This window comes from Chaetura pelagica, unplaced genomic scaffold, assembly GCF_000747805.2.
Source record: "Chaetura pelagica isolate M959 unplaced genomic scaffold, ChaPel_1.0 scaffold97, whole genome shotgun sequence".
Taxonomy (NCBI): Eukaryota; Metazoa; Chordata; class Aves; order Apodiformes; family Apodidae; genus Chaetura; species Chaetura pelagica.
The window spans coordinates 22186-33158 of NW_009953944.1; positions in this window are offsets into that span (position 1 = coordinate 22186).

The window sequence follows — 10973 nt, forward strand, 5'->3', positions numbered from 1 at the left end:
TGCTTTCAGTCTCTTTGTTTGGTTCCTCTGCTTCCCTTTCTGTGGTGTTGCAAAAGTGATGATGCTATCACTGGGGACTTTTTCTTGTCATAGAATTTTCTACAACATTCTAATTCAGCATTCTGGACTAAGCCCATTACTTCTTTTCCTCAGTCAGCCAGATCCAAAGGAAACAACACAGTATGATTCAGTAGGATTCGCTCCCATATATTAGCAGAAGCAGAGAATGTAGTTAGAAAGCATGGCCATCCTATGAAAGTGGTTATGACATTCAAAATCAGTCCTCCTCTTTACTGAGCACTGGTGGTAGTAAGTTTCAAAAGTAGTCCTGCTTCATTTGTCTTCTCTGAAGGGTGACAGTTTAGATTATTAAAATGGCAAAGAGAAGCCCAAGGGTATAAAATAAATAATCCTTCAGTCAAGTGGATCAAGCAAGCTAGCAACATATAATCATCCCATTCATAAGTTCCACTAATTTGGTGGTTTGAGAGCCACTTAGCTTGCTGAGCTGGATTTACATTTGCTGTAATAGGGACAGCATTGCCTTTTATTTTGACAGATTTTAGTCAAATGGGATAATATCATATGCGTTCTTTCCCCCAAATCCTACTCCTTTAGCTTAGACAGTTAGCCATTTAAGGCCATTGTTATTATATCACATTATTATTAGAGTTGGAGATTTTATTTTTCTAGTAAATGTAATTTCAATTCTGTCATCCCCAGGTATTCACCGTGCTTTTTCTGGATAATACATGCACATCAAATGGTGGTAAAGACTAAGCATGTATTTCCTCCAGTACTCTAAGTTAGGAAACATCAAAATGCAAGTGCCTCTATCACTGGTTATTATAAATCTGGGGATTGAGGGCAAGGCATAGAGAGATAAGTATCTGTATCCCAAATATTGGCTCTTTCTTCTATGGATGTCTCGGCAATATGCCCTCTGGCAGAAATTCTCAGCAGGATCTTCTCTTAAAGAATAGGTTCACTTCAACTGGGCTCTTACTTCCATGTTGTCTTGTAGATACTGTCCTGAGATTCTTGTTTCTTTTTTAGCTGTATGGATTCAATATTTGGATGAATTTAGAACAATATCTTCTGCCAAAAGCATAGGATGTCAATATCTGCAAGATTTCATGATTTTAACAGCATCATCCCAACAACAGGCCATGGTCTTTTCCCAATGTATTCTTTGTAGGTGAACAGTATATATGGGAAAATAATTTCTGGATGCTCTTTAATTACAGTGACTGATGTTTTCACTGAGGCTTGCAGACAGCACTGACACTTCAGTGTTCTTTTCTGAGGCAATAGCTCAGTGACAATTGACAGAGATACAACATCTGCTGTATCAAGGAGTAATATATATCTCTACTTCTGATATTTCTGGGAGCCTTACACTTTGATCTCAAGGTCACAAAGTCCAAGCTCTGCTGCAGCAAATAAAGAACTGACTTCCACAGCTTATGGTCCTGCATAAAACTCAAGCTACTGTCCTGTTTCCACTAGGCTTTCTTTTCAAACTTAGTTGTCATGGCCGCTGCTGTTGATAGCAGCCTCCAGGTCTGCACTAAGCCTGTCACACAGAGGACGTGGCATGTTTCCACCCCTTTTTATCCCTTCCCCAAACATAATTTCTTGCTCCTGAAAGTTAGGACTGCTGCACACCTCATTCACACAGGCTACAGCTGCTTATCTCAGCTGGGATATGCTACTTTCCCAGTGGTGCTACAGTACCTCCACAAAGTAAGTCGTCTGTGACTTACCTTCTGACTTATACTATCTTCTGCCACACAGTCACAAATTGGGATTATAAAGCATTTATTGTCACTGCTTTCTTCCACACTTCTTCTGGAATATTCTTCTGGGAATAGAGGCTGCAACACCGTGCCTTCCAGCACAGGCCTCACACCACACTTTCTATTTCACAGTACACAGGGCTTGCTCCTGCACCAGAGCTGGAGCTCATGGACTGGACTGGCATGTTCTGGGATGAGCTGGGTTATAGGGAAACTGAAACCTGTGAGTCTATGCTCCCATAGTGGCAGAATGGGACCCTCCATCTGAACAGTTTTACCCTGGCTTTGTGTCTGGCTTGTGGTTTGGAATGAACTGCGTCTGAACAAACTCCTCTAGATACAGCTGTCTTTCCAATACTCCACACCAACCTAGCTGAAGTAACTAACAATGTCTTTAATGCTTATGGCTAAAATTAAGCAGAATTTTGGGATAAATAATTACTAAAGAAAGGCTAAGGAAAATAATTTGTTCTGAATCTGTTTGATAATTCAAGCTGAAAACAGTAATTTATTTTTTTTCCCTAGGAAATGGAGAATTTTGTTTTATCATTCTCAGATGAAAGATGTTAATGTTTAGTTTTGAAACAACAAAGACATGTCTCTTCTGATTCAAGCTTTTAATTGGCATTAATGATTTTTTATTATTATTTTTTTTTTCTGAAAGAACACAAAGATCTTTACTATCTTATTTTGTCTGAGGATAAGTTAATTCATTGCAAAGTCTACTGAGATACAGTGCTGAAGCCTGTGTTTTTCTGGTCTACCACATACTTATTTATTCTCCAATAAATCTGTTATTGACTCAATACTCAGAACCATCCTTTGTCTCTATGCTAATTCACTTCTTGGCTATTAAACTGAGACAGTGAGGGTCAGTTGTAATGGATTTTGCATAGACTGGAAACCAGATTGACACACACATTTCATTTTGCATAGACTGCTATAAGCAAGGTGGAGGGCAGATGGTGAATATATATTTGGAGGGGTAAAAGTTTTTCTCACTTAGAAGTATTTTAATACAAGAAAAATGAAACTTTGGCCCAAGGACAGTAGCTGTACATAAATGCATGAAGAAATCAATTAGAAATACTTCTTATACACTGCTATCAGTAGTTACTACTTCCATTCTTTTGTCAGACAATCACATCCCTCTCTATCTTGTGGTGATCTTACATTTCTCTCAAGAAGGATTTCTATTAATTATTTTTCCTATCAATTCTGTCTGAAACAAGTTAATCTTATTGTATAACGAACAGAATATTAAACTGTTTTGGCCAAGAGAGCTACAGAATTAGGGCTAGGAGTAATATTGTATATGGAAGTAACCTTCAGAGGTTGGGCAGCACTGTTTTTTATCTTGCTAGAGTAATGAAGCGCCTGTTTCTTTGAAGAGGCAATTTTACATCCTTCATATAATCCATGGCTATAAAAGACAAGCCAAGAAGTTGTTTATCTCGCTGAAGTTTGATTTCAGCAGAATTGTTTATTTTAATAGAAACTTGAACCTAAATAGGAGACCATTTCTCAGGAAGCAAGAGATGAGGTGTTTCTTTGCCTGTTTAGGCAACTGATACATATGACCTTCTAAAAAACACTTATTCTCAGTCCACTCCAAATAAGTATAACAACATACAGTAGGTAGCATTATGTTTTTCCCACATGTACTGCATGTGATCATGTAGTGAAATGTTTTGTAAAAATGTATGCACAAAGGGAAATAGAATTAAATCTTCTGTGGAAGGTCCACATTTAAACATCTTGATTTTGTATTATATGAGAAGCTAAGGTACCATTCCTTAACAGAGATATGTCCTAAATAGTGATAAATATCAGCTATATTGGGGATAGATTTAAATTAATTTCAATATAGGAATTTTGTATTTTTCAAGATTGTGCAAAAGCTGAACTTATTCGGACTGAAAGATTGTTCCATTTAATTTAATTTTAAGTTTGAGATATAAAAACTACTCTTAAAATGATGCTGACCAAGTTTAGGATGCGATGTCAAGGAACAAGGACCACAACAAAAATATGTGTGAATAAAGGTGACTTTAAGATAATTCTTCATTCCTTTACTCAGATGGCTGTTTGGACACTGACTCGGCTCCTGCCATTAGCAAGAGACATCTCAGTGCCACTGAAGAAGGATAGAGCATACAGCTCAGGATGAAGTAGAACCGTTCAAGAAGGATTTAGTCCTCAATTAGTACAGTTGCTAGGGAGTAGGAAAGGCACAAATTTCCAGTTAATCTATTTAAAAATCTTCCAGCTCCAGAGTCTTTTAAACCACACTCTTAAGAACATGCTCTATAAGCAGCAATTATGAACCAGCTCCAAGTGCTGCTTCAATAGAAAGAGGCTAGAACTGTGTCAATCTTCTCATGTCTTAAAATTTCCAATGTAATTCTGTTTAAATTCAGAAATTTTGGATGCTTCTGGGATAAACTGTCATTAATAAAGTGTAGACTAGATCGAGCATGGCAGGGAGCAGTTGAACTCTTTATACGGACTTGATTATATTCTTGTTAGGCTGTTCTTCATGCTGAAGATTTTTAATGCAGAAATGCCTATGATCTCAACAGAATGATTAAACTAATAAAACTCTGAGTCTTGCAATAGGTAAAACCAACAGAGTAGTGAGAGTAGGCTTTGAATTTTTTAATGGCTTTTGTGCTTTTATAACCGCCTACTGAGATAGTTTTATACATAACTAGTACTACATTATATTAATATGCTGCATCCAGTTATTAATTTAAAATCCAAGTTATTTTAAATTATTCTAGTCACTAGTGCAATTCTGTATTCAGGGAGAAAAAAAATAATAAATTGACAAGATATTCCAAAATCCCCAAATGCATTAAACTATTTCATAGTGTAATTTATATCTTTACCTGGGTGCAGAAATACTTCATATAACATATTGGAGCAGGTGGCCCAGGGAGGTGGTGGAGGCCCCATCCTTGGAGACATTCAAGGTCAAGCTTGATAGGGCTCTGAGCAATCTGATCAAGTTTAGAAGTGCCTGTGCACTGCAGGGGGGGCTGGACTAGATGACCTTTAAAGGTTCTTTCCAACCCCACAAATTCTATGATTCAGTGACTGTTTCTAGGAAAAAAAAAATATTAAAAAAAAAAAAAAATGCTGAGGCCATACTATGAAACGATGAGGTGTTGTATAAGCTGTAGGTTAGTTGCCTCTTGAGTGATATGTGCTATTGTCTTCAATTTGTAAGACAGAGATGTTCTAGTAATGCAGCTCTTGAACTTGTAGAGAAGATACACTTGTCCATTCAATTATATTCCCCAGACAAGTTGCTGGTACTAGTTCATGACATGTAGTGGTTCTGCAAGGCAGCTCTGACCATCTTCTTGGTGCAGTTACAGTTATGACACAGAGTGGGCATCGGTGTCATCAGTTATATTAATCAGGAAAGATGAAGGCTCTAATATATGACAATCCTTCCCTCCCACCCAAAATAGAAGCTTATAGACAAAATATATTTACTGTGTATCCCATCCCTCTTAATTTCCATCATGGTGCCTCGTCTGCTCATTGAGAATTTCTTATGTCTTCTCTGCTATCAGCTTCTTGAACTCAAAAAAATTGTCTTTGGTTCCACCTATGGAATCTGAAATACAGAGTTTCTTAGAACTTTGAACTGCAATTCTTGAGTGTATCTCGTACCATGCTGTCTAAATTCTGGGCCCGTAATTTTTTTCTGTAGGAGTTACAACATGACCACCTCTCTAAAGCCATTTTGAGTATACTAACTTCAAATAGTCTTCAAAGGGCTTGCTCACTAATATATCAAGCCACCTGCAGCTGTGAATGCCCTTCTTCTGTTATGACCCGAGAACAGTATTAACTTGTATGACAACATTTTTTTGCTAGTGGTAGGTGCCCTTTGAATACTTCTAGGATAAGCATTCCTCCTTTTTGTTAATAGCACACCCGATTGTCTATTCCAAACAATGTTAGCCAATACTTCATTAAGTCTTTAGACATCCATCTTTGTTTTGACACCTAACAATTATTCCAGTAGGCAGCTGTTCCTTCAACATTGTTTTACGACTCAGAGTCACATATGGTGGCAATTTCCTACCATCTGCTAGCACTGCCAACATGACTGTAATGTGCATTTTTTCATCTCCCAAAGTTTTTTATGATGACAAATTTTGTGCCTGTTTCTTCAGTGGTGTAATTGGGTGGTGTGTCAAAATAAACTGGAGTCTCATCGGCATTACCCATTTGGCTCAGCAAGTAATTGCCATCTCTACATAATCCCATCACATACTGCTGGTATGCAGTTATTTTTCTACTGAAGTTAGAAAGTAGGTGTGAGTATAACAAAGTTCCTCACCATAGGCAAAATCCATTGTGCCACATAATTTGCAAGCATTGACTATTACTTGCCTCATATTCTCTCTATAGAGCATTTTGTGCTTGTGATATTTCTTGATCTTTCAGTATAATGATTTCCTATATAGCAAGGTTTCTGTCTTCTCTTGGAGTATGCAGAAATTTTACAACTTGTTCTTCTACTTTGTGAGAACTCTATTTGGGTGCACTTACAAAAGTTGTAAGTCTATATCCTTATATACACTTTATATGTCCTCCCAATGCCACAATCTATTTATTTATTTATTTATTTCCACAAGAGTTGCCCTCAGTCTTATAATATGCATTGTGTACCTTTTGGCACCTTTCCTGTTGCACTCCTTTTTCTCATCTCCAGATGATCTGCTATTTCACACATCATTTATAAGATTCAGGAAGACTCATAAAACTGTGAAAGATCACTGCAGAGTTATCTGAATTATAGTACACCACACAACTTCACAAATCACTAAGAAAAACAGCTAACATGCTAACACCATGTTTTTGTTTTTTTAAACTTAGAGCTGTTTTGGGCATTTTTGTGTTCCTTCTTCACTAGGAAGCCTCCCACAGTGCACATTAACTTCATGAATCATAAAGGAAGATGAACCTTTAACCTTAGTTAAATTACTCGGAAAATAAATAAATAAATAAATAAATATGCTTTGCTAAATATGGTAACTTGAATAGAGCTTTTCTATTTTAGGCATTTATTCTAGACTCTCTTAATAATAAAATGAGTTTTCTGTTCTCTTCTGTGATAGGTGAGTACATCGAGTAGAAAACGTTTCCCTCTGTAACTGCCTGACTATCCTCACTGTAGGAGTGTAAATGACTACCTACATTAAATGCCGAACTTTCAGACTGCTGAAGTTACACAGAATGTGGACAAACAGATGAGAACAAGAGTGCTGAAGTGGTGAACAGATTTTGAAAGATACATGGCAAGGTTTGCCCAAGCAGCTGAAAGTTATATGTTCCTGCGTGAGACAACTGAAAGATGCAGTGTCTCCTTCCTCATAACTGATTCTGGCTACATGCAAATTGACCTCTGAATACATGAACTTGGGGACTTCTTGGACTGTTATGTCTCCAACGAGAATACCAGAAATATTATTTTTCCATGTAGACTTCTGTGCATAGAAGAATGGAGAGGAGTAGGGAACTGGTGTCACAAGTCCTACCTCAATAATTGCATCAGGATATGGCACAAGGAGTGCAAAAATATTGTAAGATCACTTCAAATCTAGGCATTTGTTACCAAGCCTTTGAGAATAGGTAACCATTGCTTTACACAAGAGCTAGATGTGGTCATTAATATGGTTTAATAATAAAATTAATAATAAATTAATAATAAATTAATTTGTCCTTTCAGTAAAGGAACGTCTCTCAGCTCAAATGGGATTAAAAATCAACTAATAGGTAACAACTTGCCTCTTTGAGGCTGAATGCTTTGTATCTCTGCCAATATACTGAAACTCTGATTTGAGAGAATCAGAGTCTGGCACACCACCTTTGGTTGCGAGATCTTGGTTTAGGTCAATCTGTAACATCCTCCAGAGAGTGGGGAGGATGCAGTACCTGGTCTTCTGACTTGTGTTGGAGCAAGTGGCGGGAGAACCTGGCTGCCACGAGTAGGAGAACCTGGTGCCATGAGTAATCCAGATGTCCAGCTAGATGGTAAGTCTGCACCCCAGGACTGTAAACCATTTCTGTGCAGAGAACTCTCCAGCTCCTTGTAAGTGAAAAGGTATTGACCTTCCAAGTCTGGGTATTGTATAGGTATTTCTGAAATGGATCTTGTGGTGATTGAAAATTTCAGTCAGGTAGCTTCCCTGCTTGGGTGTTTTTGTTGGATTATTTTTCACCAATTGACAAAATGTCCTTCAGCTAATTTTGTTTACAGCCAACTGCCTCAGACTGTGTTTTTCAGGAAAAAAAATAAATATAAAAAAGGCAGAAGGCCATATTAACAATATAAGAGAGGAATTATTTCCCTGCTTAGTGGCTTGATGTTTGAACATATTTTGCCCATTCAGACATGCTTAGGCCTTAATACATATTGTCAGAAGCACAGACTCTAATACGTTTTTGGAAAATATTTTGAAAGGGAGTTGGTGCAGATTCATACAGCAGTGCCAAATTTAGTAAGGGAAGAGAAAGGAACATATGTAAGACATATACTACTAGATTTAGTATGGCTGCCATTTGCAGAAGCATACATACTTGGTTTTACGTGGCAGATGCTTGGGAGGCACGTTGGTGGACAGAGTCCTACAGTCAGCTTCTCAGATAATAAGGTTGCCTTATACATAACACCTTAGAAAAGAAAACTTAGAAATACTGTTAAAAGTATTTAATTTCTTTTTCATTAAAACTTTGGATGAATACTGTTTCATGATCAATGAAAAGAAAGATTAATTTGCTCGAGACAAAACAGAGAAGGAAAGACTTTAACTCTTTTTACAGAAATAAAGGTAAAGAGAGAATTCTTGAAAAGTAGACTCCCGCCATTTTTCAAATTAATGGAAGAATATGTACATCCTCATTTCTCTATAGCCTAATTTTCCTTTTTTCTTTCATACATGCGGAATGTGTTCTGTGTGACATATGCAGATCTAAAAGTTATTTGCCTAATGAGTCCTGTCCTGAGCTTCCTGGGTATAAATATGAACAAGGTCAAGGCATGCTTTTCAAGATAGAGCTACATCTCTTGATTTCCAGCAGCCTGGGAATCTGGATATCTGGGACATCACTTGCTGAGGGCTGTAGGGTGGCAAAATACTAAGAAAACAAAGGGTTGACAAGTCTGAACACAGAGTCTATTCAGAAATTGATCAGAGAATAAGAGATGAAATTTGACCTTTCTCTTGTCCTCTAGATATGACTCAGAAAAGAGGAATATGAGGAACATATTAGGTTTCCTATGGATTCATGCTCCAAAAGTAAGAGTCTCATTCAAGCAAGCCACATACAGTATTCTGTCCCATGAATGACGTTCTAACAGAGCTGAGGGCTGGGAAGAAGTCAGGCCACCTTCTGATATCAGCAGCTGATCCTCAAGGCAGCTGGGACAAACCTATGGCTCTTTAGGAATCAGCACAGTCCAAGTCCTTTTAGTAGTCCGTTATGTGGGTTTTTATTCAGTGAAATTATCACAGCAGCTTTTACAGATACCATTTGTCTTAACTGAAGAACTCAGTAACCTAGTGATGCTCATTTTACAGTCAGGAAATCCAAGGCACTCGGAGCTGAAGTGCGTTTGCTAAGCTTGTTTCTCAGCTAAGTACAAAATTTAAACCTTCTTGGCTGGCCAGCCCTCACCTTGTCCAATGGGTTTTATATACCCTTCTGCTCTCACAAGCAGAGTGAACCACATGAGTTGGCCTACTTTAGGGCAGACAGTTTGTACATGAAATAGCTCATTCTTTCTTAACTCTCACCCCAATTCATTGCAAGCCTACAATCTTCGTCATACCCTGCACCCAAAACCCAAACCAAGCAAACAACAAGTAGCCAGGCTGTGTTGTTTCGGATCATATAAATCAGAATTCATCTATAACCAGGCTGTTGCTCTTCATCTGGCTGGGTCAAATATGCAAATCTTCAGTTGCTGATCTCAACCTTAGATCTCCAAGCCCAAAAATAGTTGAAAAACTTTTCTCTCTCCGTTTCTAAAAGGAACAGAGATGTGGAAAGGAGATCTGGAAACAGGAGGAAGAAGTGAGAAAATAACAGAATCATGGTTTGAAAGAAAGTGTAGGAAATATTAAGTATTCAAATGTTAGGGTCTCACTTCCTTTTTCCTCCACTCAGACCCTTGTTTCTTTTATTTCTTTTTTTGTTTGGTTGGTTTTTGGGGGGTTTTGTGTGTTTGTTTTGCTTTGCTTGCTTGTTTGTTTGTTTTCTGAGAAAATACATGCATACCAGGGTTTTGTGTCTGTAAATATAAGACAGAATGTTTATTGTTTTGATGCCAGTAGGTTTGCCCACTGCAGCTTCCCAGTCCCTGTATTTATATACCTAGCACACTGTAAAGGAATTATAGCTCCTTGGGAGATGCAGTGGTAAGATTTCTTTGGTACAGAAAATAGAGAAGTAGTGGCAGGCCTGAGCTGCTGTATTATTAAAATTCCTAACGTCATTATATGTGAGTCTACTAAATCTTTAATTTGAAATCTGAATTCAGAAAGAGGAAAAATGATGCCGAATTATTTTCCTTCTCACCAGGAACAGTCTCATGCTTGCTGTCTGTGCTTTGTAAAGACTTCATACATAGTTAAGCACCTTTCACGTTTACAGATGCCTTAACATTTACAAATGCCTTTATCTTCAAAAGCATATTTGACACACTATGCTAGCTTACAGTGTGAAAAGCCAGGGAATCATTGAATCAGGGAATCTGTGAATAGCTGAATACAGAACATTTGAAACAATCAATGACAACTTGCCAGGGCTTGGGCAGAACACTCCCTATTGTAAAAAGAACTGTAGAGAGGGCTGTGAAACTTGAATGGTCATCTGATATGAAATTAATACAACCAGTCTCCAAGGAGCTAAGCAGATATTAGCAACACCAGCTGCTTGTAGTCATAGTGTTATTTACCTCCCTGCATTTGATTGAACTTCTTATGTTCTGCTTAGGAATAAAAAGATTGCTGCTTTTATTAGTCTTTTTCTCTTAAGTAATTCCACGTCTAGTAAAATGTGGGTTTTATTAAAAAATATAAAGTCATGTACATAAATGTGTTTTCTGATTTTGTGAAATCACCATAAAACTACAAATACAGATAGTTC